Genomic DNA, 24,577 nt, shown 5'->3' with positions numbered 1-24,577 from the left:
TCCCAGTCGCAAACCATTTCCACTCCCCCTCCCATTCTCTTGATGACATGTCCATCATGGGCCTCCTGCACTGCCACAATGATGCCACCCGAAGGTTGCAGGAACAGCAACTCATATTCCGCCTGGGAACCCTGCAGCCATATGGTATCAATGTGGACTTCACCAGTTTCAAAATCTCCCCTTCCCCCACTGCATCCCTCAACCAGCCCAGTTCATCCCCTCCCCCCACTGCACCACACAACCAGCCCAGCTCTTCCCCTCTACCCACTGCATCCCAAAACCAGTCCAACCTGTCTCTGCCTCCCTAACCGGTTCTTCCTCTCACCCATCCCTTCCTCCCACCCCAAGCCGCACCCCCAGCTACCTACTAACCTCATCCCACCTCCTTGACCTGTCCGTCTTCCCTGGACTGACCTATCCCCTCCCTACCTCCCCACCTACACCCTCTCCACCTATCTTCTTTACTCTCCATCTTCGGTCCGCCTCCCCCTCTCTCCCTATTTATTCCAGTTCCCTCCCCCCATCCCCCTCTCTGATGAAGGGTCTAGGCCCGAAACGTCAGCTTTTGTGCTCCTGAGATGCTGCTTGGCCTGCTGTGTTCATCCAGCCTCACATTTTATTATCTTGGAATCTCCAGCATCTGCAGTTCCCATTATCTCGGGTACAGCTGGACCCTGATCGCAGCTATAGAAATGCATATGTATACCTCAAAAAAGCATTGTCCACTCAACCCAAGCTTAGAAGGGGAAAATTTACAGTTGTACTTTCTCGGTGTTTGTCACCTGAAGTCAACAGGGTATGAAACACACACACATTTAGTGCTATAACTGGCAAAAAACTGGCTGGGTTCATAATATTGGGACTGCACAGCTTTGTGTATTTAATGAAGATGAAGATCATACTTCCTATCCATATGAGCCACTTCATAAATTAAGTCTAATACTTTAGAAAAGACAGACAGTCACGGCTGTAACTTACCCTAAGCTTAAGTTGACTATGCAAAGTAGAGTTGAGAGGGAACAAAAGACCTGTGTAAGTGACAAACACTCAACACTACTTGGACTAACAGCACATCAACTGGACATCTCACATCTGGAAACTAATGATATTTACAAACGAGCAAAGAAATTTTATTTCCATAGCACATGTTCCATGGTGTTTTACTGCCGATTAAGAACTTGTTAATACTGCAGTTCCTGTTGCAACACAAACCAATGCAAGCAACATACAGTCATATTCGCAGAACATACCTTACAACATCCCAGACATCACCATTCTTGGATGGGTCCTGTCCCACTAGGATAGGCCCAGATGTGGTATACAGTGGAGGAGTTGCTGCTCTGGGAGTCCTCAATATTGACACTGGACCCCAATAGACTCTCATGACATCAGGTTACACATGGGCATGCCGATTACAATGGCATCCACAGCTGAGGGAAGACAGTCTCAGCTTCTCCATGTTGAAGTTGGTGGAAGCACTGAGGGTAGCAAGGGTACAAAATGTACTCTGGATGGGTATTTCAATGTCCAGCACCAGGAGCACCTCAACAGCAGAATCACCTATCAAGCAGACTAGGTTTCAAAGGACATTGCTGCTAGAGAGATCTGCAGAAGTAGGAGAGGGAAACAAGAGGGAAATATATACTTGACCTCATTGTTACCATCTGTCTGCTGCAGATGTATCTGCCCATGACAGTACCATACAAGAATGACTTTCACACAGTCCTTGTGGTGACAAAGTCCTGCTTTTACATTGATAGTACCACACATGATGATGTAAGGTACCATCATTGTGCTAGATGGGACAGACTTCAAACAGATTTAACAGCTCTCAAAGCTGGGCATGAATGAGGCACTATGGGTCATCAGTAGAATTATACTGAAACACAATCTGCAACCTCATGGTCCTGTATATTCTCCACTCTGCCATTACCATCCAGCCAAAGGATCAATCCTAGTTCAGAAGGGCATGCTAAGAACAATGAGGCAAATCCAAAAATGAGGTGCCAATCCGCTGAAGCTACAAAACTGGACTACTTGCCAAACAGTATAAGCACAAAGCGATAGACAGCGCTAAACGATCCCACAACCAAGTCAGGTCTAGAGTTTTCAGTCCTGCCACATTCAGTGGTGAACAACAGTGGAGAATCAAACAACTCACTGGGAGGACAAAACTCCATGAGAAACAATTAGTGGCACTGGACATTGCAAAGGCTTTCGGCCCTGACAACATTCTGGAAAACAACATTTCACTGCTATTGCCAGAACGTGCCAAATCCCTAGCCAAGTTATTCCAGCGTAGTTACAAATATGGCATCTCGCTGACAATGTGGAAAATTGCCTGTAAGTACAGCCTGTACATGAGAAGCTGGGCAAATCAAACCCAGCAAGTCACCGCCCCATCAGTCTACTCTCAATCATTAGTAAAGTATAGGAAGATATCAGTGTTATCAAAGTTACATTCGTCAGTGTGGGGCATCAGGAGCCCATTGGAATTGGGCGGGGTGGGGGGTGGGGAAACTAACTAACTATCTCGTGGTTAGAGTCAAACCTGACACAAAAGGTAGGTGTGTTTGTTGGATATTAGTCATCTCAGCTCTGGGACATCCCTGCAGAGTCACTCAGGGAAGCATCCTAAACCCAAAACATCGACTGCTTCAATGACCTTCCATCATTTTAAAATGCAGCTTCCAGTTACCTGCCACTACAGCACACCATGTTCCCTGGCCAATATGTGCGTCTTGGGCCTGCTATGGTGCACCAAAGTTCAGCACAAGTGGTAAAACAGCAGTGAACAACAATTCATATTCCACTTGTGGACACAGCAGCCTTCAGGACTCGAAATCAAATTCCAATTATTTTAGAACCTAACATGGGTTGCTTTCAGCACACCTAACCATTTTCACTTACTTATGGCCCCCATTATCAGTTTTCTTTTCTCCCTGGTATGTCTTCCATCCCTTTGTCTGGCTGTCATTCTCAACTTGCCCACCTCACTCCTTTCCCCAATCAGCTTATATACCATCTTCTTCCAGCTAACAGTTCTGAAGTAGTGCCACTAGGCTTGAAATGTTAACTCTTTCGTTCCACAGATGCCACTGGACCTGCCGAGCTTCTCCAGCAATTTTTTTTTGTTTCAGATTTACAGCATATGTTGTGCTTTGTTTCATTTTACGGACAGACAGGGCTATGGTTAAAATTTCTCTATTGAGTGCTACTACCCGAGCTGCAACATGCCCACAGTACTGCACAAGATCCACCTAGACCAACAAAGTCAGGTGCATGGGACAGCACTACCTGCAAGGACCCTGTCAAACTTCTCACTTGGAATATATATCACCATTGCTTTCCTATCAAAAGTCAAAAAATCCTAAACTTCCTTTCTAGCAGCATTGCGGGTGGGCCGACAGAACATGCACTCTGGCAGACAGTGCATCAAGCACCCCCTCAAGGGCAATTATGGATGAGCAATTAAATGGCACATCTCACTCTGGTCTCATTTTTCACTGTTCTCATGATGCAAGGGAAACGTGAGGCATTGTTACCATCTCCTGGTTGGGAGGGGACGAAGCATGGTCACTGGCTGTGCTGGGAGCTTTACTATGTATCTAACCCTGTGTTGTCCCTGTCCTAGGAATGCTTGATGGAGACAGTGTAGAGAGCTTTACTCTGCATCTAATTCAATGCTATCGGTGTGTTTTAGAACAGCAATAAAGATTGAACAGATTTTTTAAAAAATGACTACCAGGATAACAAACCAGCCTAGATTATATGCCTAAATATTTGGAGTTGATGTGAATACAATATCTGACAGTGCAAACCCCACTGGATTACTCAAAAGGTGTTAAAGGCTCCCATGATCAAATCAGTGTTTCCACACAGAGGGTAAAGCGCCACAAAAACTATTCAGACTACTGAAAAGTCAAATGGGGAAATACAAGTAATTCATATATAGATACGTGATCTGAAGGACCAAAGCTACATTGACAGGCTCTTCATATTTATACAGCCCACAGGAAACAATCCAATAAATCACATTCATCTAGTGGCATTGAACACACTTATTTACGCAAGTCCACAAACTCAATTAAGGAGAAACTGAAGGGTTGAACCAACTTTCAAAAGCTAAATCCCTTAAAACCGTCCTTGAGAAAGTTCAACATCAATGGAAAGGAGAGGCACAGGAGCTGGACCCAGACAACTGGGCCCCATCCAACAGCTGCTGGGGAACAAGCCAAGACAAGCACAAACCCCAGCACGGACAGAAATAACCATGGCTGTGCCTGTCATAGCAACTATACCCATGAATGCATGCTGACCCAATGACATCTTCCCAGGACCTTACTGCCTATTTATATCCAAGTATTATTAAAACACTTCAAATTAAACAAAGTCAAAGATCAGGTTAACCCAACTCTGTCCAACAAATCCCACAAGTTATTTCATCTCCAAAATGCTTAACATTCCATGAAAAATGCTCAGTAAAAGCAAAGGCCCTGCTTCCCTTTTCATCACCACCCTCCTGCCCACAAAGCTCCCACAGGGTCTTAATATTAATCACTGTCCACCAGCCCCTTTTCAAAGGTATTACAGATGGAAGCTCCTAGAAGTGGTACCTTTTACAGTTGAATAGGCTGCATTATTGTTTATAAATGTAGAGTGACAAGTATCTGGGAGAGGCCTCAGATTGACACACACACACACCATAGAACCATCCCCAGTACTAGTCTGTGGATTTGTGAGTCGACAGGTTAATGTTTAAGGGCAGATGATGAATGAGACATGGTGACTGTGCCAAACCTGACACTTGTCAGAGCCCTGACATTCATGTTCAGCACTGGAGGAATTGGGAAATGGTTTGCACATAAACTTACATAGTTTTGTATAGTATTGAGTACATCAACACACACGGGGAAGTTCTGACATATGCGTACTTCATTAATCGTAACGCAGGTGAACTGTTAGAACTTCATGCCTATTCAGAGCATCACTAACGTTGTTCACAAATGTAGGGTGTGTGCAAGTAACTTTAAGAAAGCAATGAACACAACAGTGATGAAGAATGGAAAGTGGGGCTAAGAGAGCAAAGAACTGTCAGTAGCCGTAATCAGGAAAGGGCAAACATACTTGTATCTATATTGCATTCTTTGAACCTAGTATTAGACATAACTAATTAAACACTTTGACTGCCCTTCCTATTAATATGTTGAGAAACAACCTTAAAAAATCACACTCAGCAAGTTCCTACTTGAGTGAGATGAAGCAGCAGTTAGTCTACTGTTGGTCATACTGTCAGAGGGAGAAATGACAGTCAAAGCAGCCGCAAGAATTGTGTTATACTTCAAGTACATTGCCATAGGACCCAGTTGAAAGGGCAGACACACTATTTAAAACCTCATTTGAAACTCAGTACTTTGACACTGCACAGCTCTCTCAAATCGGCACTGAACATGAACTCAAGTCTGCAGTCACATACGACCAATCTTCTGATTCTAGTCTCAAAGTGATCAACTGAGTCATGTTAATAGCAAGATTAAAAAGAACACTCCTATCTACTCTATTTATAACTATGTACTACTTACCTCCTTGTACAGGTCATTACAATACAGAAGTCCGGGAGAGTGAATGAGCACAGAAACCAAGGAGTGTTTCGTCACAGTTTTCTAGCTGAAACATCCCTCTGTTGGATAATTTGTTCCATTTACTGGGAGCACAGCAACCAGCAGCAAAACAACACAACTCAGCCAGATCTCCCCTCAAACACTTAAGTAACTGCACACAAGTACAGAGACTAATTTAAATCCATCAGATCTCCTTCCCTCCCCCTGCAAATGTTCATGCTCATTAAATTTCTGTACACAATTATTCACAGATGAACCTGGGGAGGGAGGGAGGGAGGGACTTGGCAGGGACAGGAAGCATTTTCCGACGAAACACTTTCTTCTTCCAGGGAATAGTTGAAACCTGCCAACGTGCATGCTCTCTGGTGCAGAGATGGGCTCTCTTCCAGACATGCATTTTATTTCTTAGACCAATTACAATAGCAAGATCTGAGATTTCAGCATAATGGATGTGATTTTCAGCCATATCACCAGCCTCTCAATGGCAGCTGTCCTGAGAAGGTTTGCCAGGCGAGCAGAGTATTTTAACTTGTTGGCAGTGGTGCAAGGCTACATACCAAACACTGCACGCTTGGTGGAAGAGCACAGCTGAAAACAGGAACATTATCTAGTGGTCACAATAAAACACCCAAAAACCACAGTCTGAATTCACTCGTGTGTGAAGGTCATTGAATATAGACCTTAACTGGTCACAAAGAAAATTGGCCACACCCTAGCCCCGAAATCTAATCCTAGAAGTTTACAAGGGTTCTCGATTCACCTTGAGACTGGCTGTTGAGTAGAAGGTGGCCAATGAGCCCTTGAGCTTGTTCAGGATATTCTTAGATCATAGCTGATTTGTACCTGAAATTCACTTACAACAACTACAATGTGTACTTAGAACATAGAAAAATATAGCACAGCACAGGCCCTTCGGCCCACCATGTCGTAGAGAGCACTTTCAACATAAAGGGAGTCAAGGCATTGCATCTATGCACAAATACATTTGACACTAAGCCACGTAAGGAAATATTTGGCCACAAAGCCAAAGATACAGTCAAAGCGAGAACTGCCTTAAAAGCAGGCAAGAGAATGGGAGATAAGGTGTAGAGCTGGATGAACACAGCAGGCCAAGCAGCAGAAGAGCAGGAAAGCTGACGTTTCAGGTCTGGGCCTTTCTTCAGAAATAGAGGGGGGGGGGGGGGGGGGGGGGGGGGGGGGGAGAATGGGATTCTGAAATAAATGGGGGGGGGGGGGAGGCGGATGGAAGATGGATAAAGGAGCAGATAGGTGGAGAGGGGGAGGGGGGGTTCTCTCAAAAGAAATGGGAGATGTTTCAGAGTGAATTCCACAGCTGAGGTCCTTACCTACCTTTGCTCATCAAATCAATCCCTTTGTGTCTTTGACTCTATCCATCTCTATCAAACTCTGAAGCCAGTGATTTTAAGCGTTCATGATTTTTCTTCATATTAGAACGTTCTTGTCAAAACCCTCCACAGCTATACTTCTCTAACTGCTTTTTGAAAGCCGAACTAGGTGAAAAATCTCAAATTAAACCAGAATTCTCATTCTGGATTACCACGCTAGCATGTCCTACTTAGAAAGCACGAACATCATATGAGGGCACTATCTGCAGGGCCTGCTAGCACCAGCTTGGTATTGGTATGGAGAACAGAGAATGGCCTGCATCCTTCAGGATGTACTCCAACATGAGGAGTAAAAGAGCTGCCAAAATAAAACATGAAGGAAAATTGAACTGAGGCGGCTAATATTTCGTGTCTTTGTGGTTCACATTGACTCAGCTTCTTACTGAAGCTTATTTTATTATTATAAATCAAAAATCCAACTCCTCAGATCAAAAATCAGGTCAGATCAGACTACCTGCCCTGGCAGGGGTATAGAAAATGCTCTCATAGTTCATTAAGTGAGGCACCAGGAGCCAATGACACCCAACATTTAGGATCTTGGCTTGCGGCTGGACCATCTGTCCTAAAACAGGTTCAGGAAGGAGGACAAATAAAAACCAAAAGAACTGTGGATGCTGTAAATCAGAAACAAAAACAAAGTTGCTGAAAAAGCCCAGCAGGTCTGACAGCATCCAAAAGGTAAAAAACAGAGTTAATGTTTTGGGTCCGGTGGCCCTTCCTCAGAACTGTTCTGAGGAAGGCTCACCAGACCCAAAATGTTAACTGTTTTTTCCTTCACAGATGCTGCCAGACCTGCTGAGCTTTTCCAGCAGCTTTGTTTTTATGTCACAAAGGAAGACCATTTGTTGTCACACACTGACCCCAGCAATATTTGTTTTAGACAAACATTGACAAAGCATCACGTAAAAGGGAGCGAAAGGATAAACAATTTTCTATTAACACAGTGTTAAACCCTTGGACGTTGTTACTCGTCAGCCTTTTTATTAATAAAAGCATAACAGGATCCACCTCTCAAAGTGAGACCTTCACCCTAATTTCTCCTTACAAGAGTACATTCCATTCCTCGAATTAGTATCACACTTCTCCAGATACTGAAGTGGTCTCATTTTCATACAGCATGACAACCAGGTATCCTTTTTACTTTGACTCAGTGGTGTTGCCTGTGTGTCATGAAAACAATTCCATTCCAGGGTTTGAGCACAACAGTAAACTGATATGCCCAGTACAGTACAGAGGGAGTTCAGAAGTTCGGTGAGACACAGTCAGCTGAGGTTCCAGCTACCTTGAGGTGGACATAAAAGATCCTAGTTTGGGAAACATACTAAAAATTGGTGAAAGCACACAAATTTAACCAAATCCACTGCATATCTGCAGCATGTGACCTGACTCCTTAAAGCCCCGCATTTACCTCGAAGGTACAAAGGACGATGGAATACTTATTTACCCGGGGTGGCAAGGTTCCGCCGCAGCAACACAAGGGAGCCAAATGCCAGGCTAGATAAAACAGGTCAGCAGCCTGTCTATCCAGCAACTCAAAACATTCACATTGAGGCTGCATGTGTAAAAAAAGCCTACAGAATATCCAACAGATCGGAGCACCTTTACAACAGTGCAGCAATTCAAGACAGCAACCCACCAACACCTTTGAAGCTAACAGGATCTGGGTAATAAATGCTAGCCTTGCAGAAATGCCCATGTCTGAGGAGTTGGATTTTTGAAAAAGCAACAGAAGCCAAGGCAGTTTTTCTTGTTAAGGGACAGAATTTGAAGCACAATGTCCCTTGACACGACACTATTTTGCAATGACTGTAGGCAACATACAATAGGCTTATTATAACACAGGGGCATAGAGATACCATCAGTTAAACACACCAGCGGAAATGAGAGTTTTTTGAAACATTAAGCAAAAGAAATAAAATCCTCAAACAATAGCTGAAACACATGAAACAGCTGGGTTATGTTTTCAAAGGGAAAGAAAAGAACTCAGATTTCTTTTGAATCATTTGTGGCCTTACAACATCTCAGAGATATATAGCTAATTCTGCACCTAAGATGCTGGAAACACAAACAGCTATGAAGTAATAAAGATTAGTTTTAGTGATGCCGGCCGACACATAAATATCAGCAAGGACACCATGGAGAACTTCCTTGTTTTTACTAGGCTAACTGTGGAATCTTTCATGGGGGTGATTTAACGTCTCATCCAAAAATAGCATCTCCAATAATGCAGTGCCCACTTCAGCACTGCGTTAGGCACCAGCTAGATAACAGGCTGAACAATAAAACAACTGCTTGAAATATGCTTTCCCCTCAACGTGAGGTTGCAGGTACTATTTGGTAGAACAACCTAGTAAAAAGTAAATACCTAAGCCCTGTTGGTCAGCGTTAACTACTAGATTTAGAACAATAATGAGATACATTGCTCTACAGACCTTCTGCCTTTGTCAAATTAAGGAAAAAATGTTTCACTTTATTGTCAAAAGCACAATACTATAACTCGCTTGCTTCACGAGGTCTAGAGTGTCATACCAAAAAGTGTACAAAACCACATCACACTAACTCTGGTGCCCTTTCAGATTGATTGATACCCATGTTTGGATGGTGTCAAGTGGCCATCAGCTTAATTAAAAAGAATGAAACAAAATCAAAGTGCTGGAGAAACTCATCTGGCAGCATCTGTAGAGAGGAAAGCAAGTCAACATTTCAACTCCATTGCGCCTACATCAGAACCAAAAGAAACTGTGGGATGGTGGCATTTACTGGGACACGGGCTAACGAGAAGTGCAAATCATTTTAAAATGGGTTAGCTGTGCTGGGAGCAACAGAACAGGCCCTGGAGGAATGTGCTCACACTGAAATTGTTAAACTCAATGTTGAGTTCAGAGGGTGGTAAAATATCCATGGAGATGATGAGGTGTTGTTCTTCAGCTTGCTTTGAGTTTCACTGGAGCAATGCAGCAGGCCCGAGACAGGAATGTTGTTTTGGGAACATGATGCAGTATTGAGGTGGCAAGCAGTCACCCAATCTGCATTTCATCTTCCCACGCTTCCCAAAGTTGAGACCACACAATGAGCAGTGAATATAGCTGATTAGATTAGGTGGAATGCAGGTAAATTGTGTTTCACCACGAACGGGTGTCTGCAGCAACAGATAGCGAGGACGGAAGAGGTAAATGGCAAATGTTACACTTTCTGCAATTACATAGGAAGGCGTTAGGAACGTATGAGGAGTAGACCAGGGTGTCCCAGAGTGAATGGTCTTTGTGGGATGCTGACAAAAGGTGAGAAATCTGCTGGAAGTGGTGGTTTTATGATCTTTTGAGTGTGGATATTGGGTGGGTGGAAAAAGAAAAGAATCAGCAGGGTCTTGTTACTGCAGGTGAGGACAGAAGGGGAAAGGCCAAAAAAGTGTGGCAGGTGGGTTTGCCATATCACCTAATTTTTCTCCCACTCTAAAAAGCACCATTAGAACCATTTTCATATTTAGCATTTGATTCAGATCTAGGTAGCACTCATTCTAGGTTCCTTTTAGTTTACTTGCTGAAGCCAGAATACAGGAGCTGGATTTAGCAAATAAGGCAAGTTTGCACCTGAATGCCACAACATGAATTACAAAAACAAGTATAACGGTACTGCTTCACCCTAGTATTACGCAGCTTATAAAAGGCTCTGTACAATTACGTTTCATACATATTAAGACACTTTGAAAATTCGGCACGCCCATTATTATACTTCACAAAAAGGCCCAACAAAAGCACTGCAACTCAAATTAAAACTTGGGCTGGCATACGACAACCTACAAATAAGAGACACACCCCTGTTGTTCTTGTCTGCACAATACTGAATTATACAGTGACAAATATATGATTTAAACACAGTATCATGAAGTGCAACTTTTCCTCAGGCTGGGACTACAATGGACTCCTCTGTTACTGGGTATTACAACAAAGGCAGTGTTTCAGTGATCCTGGAAATTAAAAAGTCTATGTAATGTGCTTGAGCTTCCCACACTTGATCTTTATCAAGATCCACACTTGTTCAGGGTTCCGCTTCAACAATGCCATGGATACAAATTTGATCTGCTACGGCAAAAAAAAAGGTTGTAAACTAAAATAATCTTTATCACAGGACCAAGATAGACAGTGGCTTACAGATCAGACTGCCCACCCTTCTGCTACACGAAGCAAATACAAAATTGTGTGGAGAGGAAACAATATTTCAGGGGTCACTTCTCATTTCTTTTTGTCTCACCAGTTTTTGCCTCTGAAGGTGCTGACTCTCACTGAGTTACAATAATCTTCTGTTAAATCACCCACACAATCATTAGTCATGCTGAGACAATAGTGCTGGCTTTGTGATCAGACCAGGGGGATTAACTCAGCCAAATTTTTCTTCCACTCTACACCCAACATGTCCACAGACCTACTGTGGATACACTTTGACAGCATTCAAAATAAAAGTCTGGGTTAACCGGGAAGACAACTGCTCCATGAGCACATTTTAAGACACCATTGCCCTTCTGGTCTAAAGAAATAAGGCATAACATCTTAATCTCAAATGTTTTCAACAGTTCTCTCAATTTAAGACTACCTTTAACTGAACTCCCTTCATAATCTAAGGCAGGGGCGGGGAAGAAACAAATGCATTCCATACCCCACTCAACAGAAAACTTGGTACCCACAGCAGAAAACAACCTCCCAGACCTGACTCAACTCCCCATCAGCCAGTTTTCCACACCAGGCACCAACCCTACATAACCCTGCCAGTTTTCTACGGCCAGCCCTTGTCCCACAGCAGACACCCTGCCCTGCAACTGATGACAAAAAGACAAGCTAGACTGTCAGGGGAGGAAAGGGTGGTTGGGTGGCAGTGGTGGAAGTGGGGGCGAGAAAAAAGAAAGAAAGAGAGACAGAGGCACATAAACTGAGATTGTGCACAAAATAAGCAAATACGCCAGGTAAGAGATAACATACTAAGGGTGAACTATGTGGAACAGATTAAAAACAAAATGAGATGGACAGAGTTTCTTAGCCAAAGTCTGACAGAGAAAAGGCAACAGAAACATACACACTGATTACTTAGCTTTTCAAGCAACCAACACTGGGCACTCTTGCAGTGATCTAACCCTGAGGGTAAAAACTGTCACTTACGGCTGGGTTAATAGTAGGGTCTAGGCCCGAAACGTCAGCTTTTGTGCTCCTGAGATGCTGCTTGGCCTGCTGTGTTCATCCAGCCTCACATTTTATTATCTTGGAATTCTCCAGCATCTGCAGTTCCCATTATCTCTCACTTACGGCTGGGGACCAGCCTTGGTCTCAGTCTCAGCTTGAACTCTGCAAGCTCAAACTGCTTCATGCTGGAAGTCTGTAGAGCTGCAGCTCCACTTGTCTGTGTCACCTCCACCCTGAAAGCAGGTTATTTGAAACTTCTGAATAGAGGTAATTTACATTCAATTGTGGGGGGGGGGGGGGTGGGGGGAGAAGAGGGGGGACATTTCAGCCATGGCCAGAGAAAAGGCCCTTGTGCAGCAGAACAAAGAATAACTAAACGCAAACCTTACTGACCCCATCCCTCCATGTAAAAAAAGTCAATTCCTCAACATCCTGTTTCTATGGTAACCAAACAAAGCCCTGTTTTCTAAAAAGTGAGAGTTTGCTACAACTCCAGTGAAATTGTGCCTTTCACAGGGCTAGATTTTTAAAATGAAAGGTACAGAGCTCACCAGCTCTCGTGTCTCATTTTGTGTGATACATTTGTTACAATACACATGCTTGGGGAAGTAAATTTCCTCAACTTGACAAAGTGGGCTGTAGGTGGGTGGAACGTTAGAAATGCCTGTAGCTTGCTGTCATGCAGCTCTCCCTTCCCCCAATCACTTACATTCTTTAGTCCCCAGCCATCAAGGCAAAACAAAACAAGGAACAAAAATACAGAATGAGAACTGGTATTTGCATCCAAGACCCAGCACAGAATACATGAGTGAGCTCCCAGAGTCCTAAAACTGGCCAAGAGCTCGACCTTCCTTCAACATTAGCCTCTTGTTTATTCTACACTTCCTTTGTTCTACCGTTAGTAGTTTTGCCAAACATCTAAACCCCAAGGTCTAGAATTCTCTTTTGAGGCTCCTTAAAACATACTTTTGATCTGATCCATAGAATGACAACACTGGAGGCCAACTGACTCTTCTTGTCAGATCTCTTTGAATGTTATGTCCAATTAGTCCCACTCGCTTCCTCTTACTAATGCCTGCAATTTTTTACACTTCAAGCATTCTTTGAAAAAAGCACTTCGAAAATGATTGAATCTTCATTTGTTTTTGCCAGTTGCCTTAAATTTGTGTTACCAACCCTTGGGCATTGGAAACTCTCGTTATTTAGTTTATCAAAACCCTTCATGATTATTAACATGTCCATCTAGACTCTCCTTAAAGTAAAGTGGAAGGGCTAAAGTTACCATTGTAGTAAATCACTGGACCATTTAGGGCCATGACATGAAGGAGATCAACTGTCCCAATATTTTTTTGCTTTCTCTCAATATTAATTTTGTGGCACTGTCAAAAAATGTCAAATAAATAATAAAAACAGAAATTGCTGGCAGATCTACTGAGTTTTCCTAGCATCTGTGGAGGGAAAGCAGAGTCAACATTTGGGTCTGGTGCCCTTCTTCAGAACTACCAGTTCCATATCTCAGTTCTGAAGGAGCGTCACTGGACCTGAAACATTAATTTTCCTTTCTCTCCACAGATGCTGCCAGACCTGTGGAGCTTTCCCAGCAATTTCAGTTTTTGTCTCTGATTTCCAGCATCTACAGTTCTTTGGGTTGTTTTTGAAGTTTAGCATTATATACCTGACCCGAAGTTAAGGGCATCATTACTACCTTGGGAAGGGCATGGGAATCACCAGACTCAGTTATGTAAGACAAGGGTACATTCAGGCAAATTGAATATCTTGCATTGTGGGTAATGGGTGCTGTACAACAGTGGCAATACCTGATGATCCTCCCAAAAGTCCGTCTCCACATGCCATCAATGCGCATGACAACGAAGGGTGTATTAATGGCTCTGTATTAGAAATCAAGCCTAAAGCAACAGAATGAGAGCTTGCAGAATACATCAGAAAGGGTTTTCTCCCACAGACAGCTATATCTAGAGCTTAACATATTGATCATATGCGTCCCCTTGTTTTATGAGTATTTAGCAGCACAACTCAGCTAATTATCACTTCCAAGTCCGTTCCTCAATCCCTCTTAAGATACCTGTATTGTTTTGGAGCAGAACCTTGGCTACATTTCCTTTGGGGAAAACATGGCCTTTCTTACATGTATCAAAATTGCATACTGTGCTCAAGGTGAGATTCACTATAGCTCTATTTGTGGCTTAAGTGTCTTTTAGGGAAGGAAGTTTTCCATCCTTACCTGCTCTGGCCTATGCAACTCAAGACCCACAATTGTAGTTAACTCTTTAGCTGCCCTCTGCAATGGCCTAGCTAGCCAGCTGCAAACCACTACAGAAAACTTGGAAAGAATAAAACCAGGCCATGGAACAAGAAGCAACACCAGTACATCCTACCAAGTCGACTATGCAAAGACCTTCATCCTCATATCTAGAGAGTGTAAAAAATTAGGAGAGCTGACCACAATCTGACATAGCTGAATCATACCTCAACTGCACTGCTGCCCATTCACTGGACCAGAAAAAAACTAAAACTCCTAGCGAGTTTTGAGAAGATTTGTAGCTCAGGTTGAGGTTCTGGATGTGAGTTTGCTTGCTGAGCTGGAAGCTTAGTTTTCAGACGTTTCGTCACCATTCTAGGTAACATCATCAGTGAGCCTCCGACAGCAGCGCATCGGAGGCTCACTGATGATGTTACCTAGAATGGTGACGAAACGTCTGAAAACTAAGCTTCCAGTTCAGCGAGCAAACTCACATCCAGAACTAAAACTCCTCTAATAGCACTGTGGGTGTGCCAAAACCAGATAGACTGTAGCAGCTCAACATCACCTTCAAGGGTAAATGCTGATGCTGCCAAGAATGCTCAAAGTTCTTATCAGCCCAAGCAAGGTCAGTTAATATTTCACTTCACATATAGGTTGACAGAGGCACTCTGGAATATGCTTGGTGCTTTGTGTACACCAGTAGCGACCTCACTCAAAAAGACCACCATTGACAGGGCAAACTTAACACTGGTTCAGCTATGCCAGTCCTAGCTGTTTACAAACTATAACATCAAGTTTTGGACAATCAAGGCCTCTACAAGTCAGCAAAACGCCCTAGGGTACTCATTTGTTGTCATCACCGTACTCTTGGGCTGTGCATCAATAATACAGAAGAGCACAGGAGAAACTCCACCAGTAATGTCTCTGCCATGGATTCTGGATTCACTGGGAGGATTATCAAACAAACATCAATGTCCTTCTTGAAGCTAGCTCCACAAGCATTCAGAATGAACTCTGCAAGGCCATTCCCAATGGAATCCAGTCCCCATCAGGTTTTCTTTTCTCAGCTCTCAACAGTCCAGGGAAGACAAAGAAAATGCTACAAAGACACAATGCTCTTTAAGGAGCAGCAGAATTGACTTTAATGACTGAAAGGAGTATGATACAAGTCATTCAAAATGGCAATGTGCACGTCAAACTGCATCACACTGGGTCACATTATTTTAAATGAGGTGGCAGAGAAGGAAAGGAAACAGATCCCGCACCCTGGGTTACACAACCTTGTGGGATGGCTTTGCCAGTGTATCAAAGGATCTATACAAGTGGATTTAGAAGTTTAGAATTGGTCTTTTCAGTCACTTGATGATTCACAGTAAAAGCTTGCAACCCTCAGTAGTCAGCATGAGAGAATTGAAGGACAGCTGATGGCTCACGTACCAATAGCAAACTTCAACCTGTCTGCGCCCTTTGTCGACTCCATACATACTCGGTTTACGAAGTTATGTGGCAAAGTATCGACAAACTTGGACATATAATCACACTGTCCTCTTATCCAAGTCACCAACATATATGCACTTAGTCAAAATAAAACCTACTAACCCAACTTTGTTCATTGTTCAAAAACAAAACTGCTGGAAAAGCTCAGGTCTGACTGCATCTGCGAATGAAAAAAGTTAGCGTTTCAGGTCCAGTGACCCTTCCTCAGCTGCTGTTCCCTATCTATTAGCTATTCTGTGGTAATATATCAACTTAAACACCACCAGCTCTAATTTTGAGTATTAGCCTGAGTCAAGGCACCTGAAACTCAAATTCCAAACACACGACCATCCACTGGTTCCTCAGCTACCCTGCTAGTTACAGCTTCAAAATTCTAGACTCAGTCAGACAACTTGGAAACAGATCCTTGGTCCACACCAAGTTTTCCCAAACTAAATTAGCCTCACTTGCCTGTGTTTGGCCCACATCCCTGTCAACCTTTCCTATTTTTGTCTCTATCCAAATTTCTTTTTAAAATGTTGTAACTGTATCTGCATCTAACACTTCCTCTGGCAGTTCATTCCTGAAAGGAGCCATCATCTGTGTGGAAATGTTACACCCTCAGCTCCTTTTTAAATCTTTCTCCTCTCACCTTAAAAATATGTCCCCTAGTTCTGAACTCACCCACCCTGGGAGAAAAGACCTTTGCAACTCACCTTATCCATGCCTATAGAGATGTTATAGGCCTCTATAGAGGTCACCCTCAACCTCCAATGCTCCAGTGAAAGAAGTCACAGCCTATCCAACTTCTCCTTATAACTCAAACTTCTCTCGTCCCGGCAACATACTGGTAAATCTTCTGGAAATCAGTGTTGAAGTGGAAAATGATAAAACCATTACAGCAAGTGACCTATTATGTTCTTAATAAAAGGAACCTAGAAATTTTCCTACCACTGATGTGAGGCTAACTGGTCAGAGTTCTCTGCTTTCCTTCTCCTTTCTATAATTGCAGAGATAAAACCCTGGGATATGGGCCATGAATGTAGGGATTTGTTGTGTGTGTGATCAATTGAATTTTCCCATACTACTACATTACTGAAATTGTCTTGAAACGTCTCATTCACAGGCTAGTTGGTACTCCATTATTTTTGCTTTCTTTTGTTTATGAAGACAGGAAATAAAAGTATTTGCTTAATCTCTCTGCCATTTCCTTCGTTGCCATTATAATTTTGTCTGTTGCTGCTTCCAACAGTCCCAGCTTTCACTAATCTCTTCAGTTTTTACATACCTGCAGAAGCTTTAACATGAGACAAACGGATTGTCAATTTACTCCCATACTTTTTCAAGAACAAAGAAAATTACAGCACAGGAACAAGCCCTTTGGCCCTCCAAGCCTGCACCGATCCAGATCCTCTATCTAAACCGGTCATCTATTTTCCAAGGACCCGTATCCCTCTGCTCTCTGCCCATTCATGTATCTGTCTAGATACATCTTAAATGATGCTATCATGCCCGCCTTTACCACCACCACTGGCAATGCATTCCAGGCACCTACCACCTTCTGCGTAAAGAACTTTCCACACATATCTCCCTTAAACTTTTCTCCTCTCACCTTGAGATCATGACCCCTAGTAACTGACTCCCCCACTCGGGGGAATAAAAAGCTTCTTGCTGTCCACCCTGTCTAGACCTCTTAAGATTCTTTACACCTCAATCAGGTCCCCCCCTCAACATCCGTCTTTCTAATGTAAATAATCATAATCTACTCAACCTCTCTTCATAGCTGGTGCCCTCCATACCAGGCAGCATCCTGGTGAACCTCCTCTGCACCCTCTCCAAAGCAGCCACATTCTTGTAGTAATGTGGCAACCAGAACCGTATGCAGTATTCCAAATGTGGTCGAACCAAAGTCCTATGCAACTGCAACATGACCTGCCAACTCTTGTACTCAACACCCTGTCTGATGAATGAAAGCATGCCGTATGCCTTCTTGACCATTCTACCAACCTGCTTTGCTACCTTCAGGGTACAATGGACCTGAACACCCAGATCTCTGTGCATCAATTCTCCCCAGGGCTTTTCAATTTACTGTACAGTTCGCTCTTGGACTTTCCTCTGAAAATCTCTCAAAGCCCAGGCTTAGCACTACTGTCTATATTGTAATCCTCTTCCTTTAAATTACTGGTATTAGAATCACTACAAACATGAATCAGTGTCTTCAAGGAGCAAACAAAATGTAAGGGATTATCCCTCAACAGTTCACAGACTACAGGCAGAAATCATGAACCAAGGGAATCCCAACATTAGTGAAAGTTTATTTTCCTCCATCCCACTTCGAAGTGGGAAATGTGGATTCACACAACGAAGCCATGTTACATCAAATTGCAGAGGTAACATTCCACTCTTTTTAACCTATTAAGTGTTGATAGTGTATCCTTCTGAACAATACTGCGTGTTAACACATTTAAAATTCAGGTCACTGACCTTTCAGAACTTCCAATGAAAGGGCATCAACCTGAACAGTCAACATCATCTCGCTGCACAAATGCCATCAGTTCAGCTGAGTATCTTCTGCTTCAATTTCAGCCCAAGCAATCTATTTCTGAATATTTTAAATCAGTTCCAGCACCTGAGTCAATACCCTGCAAGAAGCTTAAATCACAAGCATAATCTTGGGCATTTTATCCAATTATTCCTTCCATAGGCTCCTCTCCCAGTATATATCTTTTCACATGAACTGGCCATTTTTACAGCAAATTTGGGAAATTGTTAGGGGGTGATAACATAATGATAATGTTGCTGGCTAATGTTCCAGAAACAAGTTCAATCTTCAACACATTGGCTCCGGGAAAATTTAAATTCAATTAATATATGGGAATAAAACGCAAAGCTTGTGAATAGTTTATTGTAAAACATCACCTACTTTAAGATAGTAGGAACTGCCAATGCTAGAGAATCTGAGATAACAAGGTGTAGAGAGCTGGATGAACACAGCAGTCCAAGCAGCAAAGGAGCAGGAAAGCTGATGTTTCGGGTCTAGACCCTTTCTGAAGAAGAGTCTAGACCCGACACGTCAGCTTTCCTGCTGTATTCATCTAGCTCTACACCTCGTTATCTCACGTACTTTACGAATGTGTTTTAGCAGAGAAAATCTACCATCCTTACCCAGTCTGGCCTAGACCTGACACCAGATCTCAGTAATGTGCTTTCTTCTTAACTGTATTCCAAAGTGACCCACACGGTCAATTATACCAAATTGCTTCAAAAGGCTTTGTCAGTGCATTTCAGTACTTCTGCAACTCGCTGTAATCCTGTTTTGAGGTCAAAATTGTTCAATGCCACAGTGAGAATGGAGAGAACAGGGATCTATTAAACGGGGGAAGCATGGCTGTTACAATTTACTCAAAGCTTCACTACAGCTAATGCTCCCTTAGAGACTGCAATCCCAAAATTTCAGCTTGTGACCCCAACTGGGATCCTGACCGTCCTCTTTGGGATGCTCTGGTGTATCTACGCTTGTGGACTGCAGTGCTTCAAATAGGCAACCTTCTTCGGGGCAATTAAAGGATGACTTTAGCAAAGTTCACAAACCCCAAGAATGAAACTGTTTCATCTGTCCTACCGTTGACTGCAATGATTAAAAATGAAATGTAAACACTAACTGCTCTAATTACACGTCTGATACAGATGGATAAGAAATGCATTTGGGCCATGGACCCTCCTCTTGCCAATCAAAATTCTAACAGGATTGGACAGGATAGATGCAGGGAGGGTGTTCCCTCTGGTGGGAATGTCGAGAACCAGGGCTCACAGTATGAGGATTTGGGGTGGACAATTTAGGACAGAGATGAGGAGACATTTCTTCACTCAAGGAGTGGTGAGCCTGTGGAATTCATTACCACAGGAAGGAGGTGATGCCAAAACATAGAAAGCATTCAACAGGTGACTAGACATAGCATTTGGGGTGAATATGATCAAAGGTGAGGGGTAAGAAAGCAGGATCAGACTACTGAGTTGGATGATCAGCCATGATCGTGAAGAACGGTGGAGCAGACGCAAAGGGCCAAGGGACCTCCTCTTGGCACCTATATTTCTATGTTAATGAAGTAGACTAGGGTGAACAAGGCAGATTCTAAATTTGCAGAGGAGGCAAAGCTTGGAAATGTTTTGAATGAGACGAAAAAGCCTTAAGAGGATTACAGATATGCTGGCTGAAAGCACGGCAAAAAGGAGCTGAATTTACAGATGTGTGAAGTGGTACCAATAGAAGAGTGCCAATGCACGAATAACAGTGGGAACTGTATCTGGAGACCATACAAGACAGACAACATTATCAGCAATCAATAAATTGGTGTTGACAAGACCAGTTTTGCCTCCTTAAGACGAAGTTCAGTAAAATTTGTAGAAGTTCCAGTAACGTCACTGTTGTGGTTTACCTTGTAATTCAGATAATATTGTCAAAAAAAGGATAAAGAGTCTAAACAGCAAATTAATGCTTACTGAAAATTTGTCACATCATCTTTCTGGTTTTAAAATCAGCCAGGAGCACTTCTAATTCTAGGTTTTCACTGTATCCATATTCCTCAATTCTTTAACCACATATCCAAACTATTCCTAAAATGCTGACATGATCATTGCTTCAATCATGATGCCTGACAGTACATTTCACAACTTAAGCAGAAGTTTCTCCAACTTGCTCATAAATCTCTTACATTTGATCTTTTCCCCATTATAAACCCTTAACATTACTAAACAGTCTGATTTCTATCTACACTGTCTCTGCCCTTTGCAATTTTGAGTAACTATCAACTTACAACTGCTTCCCTTTTATCAGAAACAGCCCCAGGTGCTCACTGCATAACAGCATCAAGTTAACATCTTTTAGATGTTACTGCTTCAGCTCCTTTTGACTGCTGGGTTCAGCCACTCCACCAGGTCCTTTTTTTTAAAAAAAAGATGTCACCAGTCCAGTTTAAACAGTAAAAGACAACATAATAAATTTAAGGGTCATTCATTCTTCCTTAAATTTTCAACACTGATATTGCTCTTGGCGTTTCCCGAAAACATTGATCCACGGAGGACCTTCAGAGGCAGCAGCTTATTGCATTAAATATGTTTCATAAATGACAATGTTCAATCAAGTTGGGGCAAAAGAAAAATAAGTCCAAGGAGGAAAAATTTAGGTGGTCAATGCAAAGCCACTGTTTATACAGAATTCAGAGCTTTGGAAAAAAAACCACACAATGCAGGAAAACCAAACAAGAGTCAATGCAAAATAAAAGGGAGCAATTCAGACGGAGGTTCAGGAGCAGAAGCCCGAGGACAAAAGTGCAAACAATTGAAAGTGACAGAGCAAGTAAAAAGGATGGCCGGGGGGGGGGGGGGGGGGGGGGGGGGGGGGGGGGGGGCGTGGCATTGTGACAAGTTCTGGACTTGGCACTTCAGAAAGGAAGTGAATGTTTTAGGTGGGCTGGCAAGATAAAGATGAATTGAGAGAATGCTTCCAGGGATGAGCGACTTCAGGTATGCAGACAGACTGGAGAATCCAAGATAACAAAGTGTGGAGCTGGATGAACGCAGCAGGCCAAGTAGCATCGTAGGAGCACAAAAGCTGATGTTTTGGGCCTAGGCCCTCCAAAGTAGCTTTTTATGCTTACAGAAGATTGAGAAGAGATTTGATAGAAGTAGATTGAGGGAAACGGTTCCCTTGGCAGAACAGCCAGATCCAGAGGACAGCATGAATGACAAGTGAACCAGCAGGAATGAGAATTCGCCCCCGCAGTGAGTGGTTAGAATCTGGAATATATTTCCACAGTGTCTTGGAGGCAGATTCAATTGTTGCTGAAGAGTAAAGAAAATCACAAGGCTATGGAGAAAGGGCCAGGCAGTTGGGGCTCGTTATGAAGTGCTCTTACTGGACAGCCAGACAAGATGACAGGCCAAATGGGTCTGCTTGTCTTGTAATCATGTTACATTTCTAATGTTGAAATAACTCCACTCTGATTGCATCCAAATTTTAAGGAAAACCTGATGCATCTCCTGACTGGAGCCCACTCCCAACGTGCCCTACATTGGTCAAGAAATAAACAAATTTTTTTTTATTTTCAGGACATTTAAATTGTTTCTCACCCCTTTTGCACGAGTGCATCACCACTTGCAAGTTGGATGCCTTCACCGCTCCCTAAAAATTGTCCAGGCAGATATTTGGCTATGGAACTCAACTCAACCTGTTCTCATTCAGGTACATCTTTTCTAAAGGGAATTGTCAAAAGGAGTAAGGAACAGGAATCATTCTGTTCCAGTCTGCACAATCCTAATGTTTCAGGTCAATTACTTATCAAGTGAGGCAGGAAAAAGGTGAATGGGAGAACACAAAATAGGACAAATTAAAAATGGCAAAACGAATGATGGCAAAAGACATAGGATTCATGTCTCCTCCTTCCTTGTCATTTTTACCACATATCATTTTGTGCCACCTCCTGAAGAACTGGAGTAGGTGATTCAGCCCATCAACCCTGCCTTGACATTCAACAGTTTATTGGCTAACTAGAGTGTTCCAATGCCTTTTTACCTGTCTAATCCCCATACGTAAATTTGATTACCAGGTACAATTATCAACCTCAGCCTTAAAAATATTCATAGATTGAGCACTTTGCTAGCAGAGTTATGAACCTTTGGAATTATCTGCAAAAAAACCCAAAAAAGCCTCAGGAGAAAATGGCATCCCCCTTATTTTCAAATTGTGTCCCCTAATTCTAGACTCCCAACTAAGAGATACATTTTGTCTGCACCTAGAAGATAGGAAGAACTATTATCTCTGATCCCAGCATCGGCAAAGTGTGGAGGTGGAGGAACACAGCAGGCCAGGCAGCATCAGAGGAGCAGGAAAGCTGACATTTCAGGTCAGGACGCTTCTTCAGAAAACCAGACCCAGCATAAACAGGGACATACTTCTTTCAATTTAGTATGTCATATTCACTACTTGCAAGACAGGCAAAATGGAGCCCGGCTGACTGCTTTCTAGCCACCTCCATTCATGATTCATTCATCAGCTCCTATTGTCGTGACCTCCTGTTCCATTGCAGTTAAGCTCATAGTAAGCTGGAGGAACACCATCTCATCTTCTGAGTAGATACTTTACAGCCTGTGCTGAATTCACAATTCGTGTGTAACTTCAGCCCTCTTTTGCGAATGGCATGATTCTGTTTCTCACATTTATATCCCTTTTAGATGTATTAATTTTTACACCCTCCACCCGCAAAAAAAACTGTCAAGTGAAGCTATTCTCATTTCTATCCTGACATCTATGTGCTGATCAAGGCAAAGTTTAAAAGGAAATTCCTTCGAGGCTGCCGATTCCTGATGAAATGGAAGCTAATTGATGCTTACCCTCTAACAATTGAGAAGTAACAATGACCTCTACAGCCGTTGGAAATTCCAGTTAAGTATGAATGAGCAGGTGTCAGTCAATGGCATAATTTATGACTCCTTCCTTCATTTTCTAATTTTGGGGAGACTGTTCAGCCAGGTTAGATTTATCCTCTCCTTTCATTTCTTGCAGGGTACATAGCAATGGCAATAAATGGTAGCTCCGCCAGCCACAGCCTAAGAATGGATATAAGAAAAACGAAACATCATGCCATTAAACTAGGGAGCTTGCGTATGCGATGGGGTGCAGAGTTAGGGTAAATAATCCACAATCCCGATTCATCTCCTGAAACTGCTCCCACGTTTACCAGGCACACACTCATGCTGTTCATACCTCAGCTTCTTTGCACCAACAGCTGAATCCAGATCCAGCTTCTCATCAGTTCAAAGGTTCTATTGCTATGGAAGAGTGACTACAGACTGTGGCCCCACAACGCAAGCTCAATGGCAGAGGCTTTTTGACGGCTGGAAGCATGCTGCAGACACTGCATGTGAATGGTTTTCACACTTTAAGCAAGCACCGTATGAAATGTTCGCAGCTGCAGTTATACTTTACTGAAAACCTTGATGACACCACTGCTACAGGATGAGTCAATTTCCTGAAATCCATTCAAGACAGCTGCAGTGTTGGTACTTCCACCTGTTAGTAGGTTCAAAGCTACAATCCAGAGATTTGCTGTTGTCATATTTTGGTGTGTGCAAATTGGCTGGCATTTTTCCTGCATTATAACATTTACTACCCTTCCAGAGGGTGTTGGAATGTGAAAGCTAAAGTGAACCACCCATGGGTTGGCTGATTCTTGCAGAGTGGACAAACACCAGAGATCTTGGGTGAATGCAGAAGAGAAATGAGTGACAATTCCCTAACTTACAAGGATGAGAACTATCAGCTGATCACTACCTGACTGGGTTCTGTTGATCAAGCTTAAACTTACTGAATTTGTATTATGCAGCCAGAACGGAGACAGGCAAACATCACTGTTGCAACTGCCCTAATTACTGCTGTCCCCAGTCACAGTGTAGTAATATCACATTTGGCAGCTGTCCTTTTTGATTGTGTCAAAGACAAAAATCAATTTAAGATTCCCCTCAGCCCCAGATCCTTTTTAATCCCTCCCAGCACTAATTGCTGCTGCTACACAGCTTGGTCCAGAGTTCAGTGGCTGATGGAACAGTGTTCTGTGAAAGGAGGGAAAATCTCAGGTTAACAGT

The 24,577-nt window shown here is 42.9% G+C and overlaps 1 protein-coding gene across 5 annotated transcripts in view; it reads right to left on the bottom strand.

Annotated features, from left to right (window-relative positions):
* Positions 1–24,577, bottom strand: part of dag1 (dystroglycan 1) — a 93,360-nt gene that overhangs the window by 43,965 nt on the left and 24,818 nt on the right. For 2 of the 5 annotated variants that reach the window (XM_048547597.2, XM_048547600.2), the window contains one exon: positions 23,327–23,542. The exons of 2 other annotated variants lie outside the window; for them this stretch is intronic. The gene's annotated coding sequence lies outside the window, so the exon portion shown is untranslated. Of the gene's footprint in view, positions 1–5,582; positions 5,820–23,326; positions 23,543–24,577 lie in introns of those variants that run through there. One more of the 5 variants, XM_048547599.2, reaches the window with a different exon arrangement.

Source organism: Stegostoma tigrinum, chromosome 11 (assembly GCF_030684315.1).
Source record: "Stegostoma tigrinum isolate sSteTig4 chromosome 11, sSteTig4.hap1, whole genome shotgun sequence".
NCBI lineage: Eukaryota > Metazoa > Chordata > Chondrichthyes > Orectolobiformes > Stegostomatidae > Stegostoma > Stegostoma tigrinum.
The sequence above is the reverse complement of the archived record's forward strand: the minus strand, read 5'-3'. Positions and strand labels throughout refer to the sequence as shown.